The sequence below is a fragment of the Anabrus simplex genome, chromosome 8 (assembly GCF_040414725.1).
Source record: "Anabrus simplex isolate iqAnaSimp1 chromosome 8, ASM4041472v1, whole genome shotgun sequence".
Classification (NCBI taxonomy): domain Eukaryota; kingdom Metazoa; phylum Arthropoda; class Insecta; order Orthoptera; family Tettigoniidae; genus Anabrus; species Anabrus simplex.
The window spans coordinates 168,912,389-168,914,130 of NC_090272.1; positions in this window are offsets into that span (position 1 = coordinate 168,912,389).

Genomic DNA, 1,742 nt, shown 5'->3' on the forward strand with positions numbered 1-1,742 from the left:
CTAGCAGTCATTCTCGTCAGGTGTCGCTGCAATCCCCTGGACGGGTTTATATCGATAGAAGGTAGGTGGTCATAATGTTCTGGCTGATCAATGCATTGAACCCTTTGGTCCATATTGAGGGATACCTACCTTTCTTACCTATCAGCAAAGTTCATGAGATCTGTCTCTTGGGTCGTATCGGGTTCTTCGTCACTTGCTGAGGTAAAGGTAGGGTTCAGTAATTATAATCTATCTACTGGAATGAAAGGTCTATTTAAAAGATTCCTATTTATTCAGGAAAATTCTGAAGCAATCTGATATGTCAACGGTACCATAGAAGTCAACTGCGTCCACTGGACACCACAATCATTTTTACATAAACGTCAGAACACTGGTGTGAGACTTTAACGTAACTGCCTGACGGGCATTCATACTAGAAACCATTGTCTCAATTATTAATCATTTAAGAAAGGAAAGTCTGGAAATCCTTAAATTCGGCTTCCATGTGAGGCCACATGTACCATCATAGTGATTCGTTATGGTCCAGCCCTCGTAACACGAACTCTGGACTCTGGGTATAATTAAGGCCGTCCAATCGGTGTGTGCCACACAGTGGTTCTACGGCATGGAACCTTAATTGAATCGATGTGACCTGCGTCTATGTCATGGACCGACATCTAATCTTCTAAGTTACTTTAAAGTCATTGTGGATGATGACCGCAAGGAAATGATGCTACAATGGCATATGGCCCTAATCCAAGTCACTGAGGTTGATGACCCCCTGACCATCCAAGTTTCTAGGCTGAAGGCTAAACACAATTAAGTTACATCGGTTGATGACCAAAGTTTCCACTTTACTATCCCCAGCACATTCACTGCTCAATCAATCAAAGTTCAATAATTACAATAGCAATGCTCACAAACTTTGTGGCAGTAAAATCCATTTCCTTCGGATATGTCCCCTTAATCATTACTTTACATTTTAATATTCCCCAGAAAACAAACTAAAATTTCCAGAATGCATCTCCAAGTTATTCGCTTGATTAAAGTTATTTCAAAATGCGGTTTCACTGAATTTAATAATTTAATAAATTTAAATGATTTAGCGAAATGTTAAAGAACAGTAAATTTTATCTCCGCGGACTCTGGTTTCTTCACAAATTTCTACGCAGCTGTGATGTGAATTCAATCTTATGATATTTATCTGGCTGGAAAAGAATTGTTACATAATTCATGTCCAGTTATATATCTTGTCTCATGATTTCACGCTTTAAAATCTAATCTAGTCCTAACCGTTATTAACACTTGGATATCCTATGAATCTACGTACAAACCAAAAAACTCGCCATATAATTACGATGTCATCTCTCGTCATACCATTATGAATTTTGCACACCCCTCACAGACAAACCGATCATCACAACCATCGCTCTATATTTTGGACAACCCTGAATTTGGTTACTCTGTTCCTTATACTCAAAGTTCGTGATTTCAAATGTTCATTACGTCCCCAATTACAGTATTTCACAATACTCAGATCATTACCGGCTATGAATTTAAACTAAATCCAGCATTTTAACGTTTTCCCCGGCCGAGAATACAGTACAATCTCAATTCCACGCCTGTCCCGTTATCACAGCTGAGGCCTCTCGTCTCCCAAGTTCGCTTGTCAGTGATGTGAAACACCCGGTTCGTTCTACCTGACTGACTTCTCAAAATGCTCTCTTTTAACTCTGCCGACATAATTAAACAAATACGATATT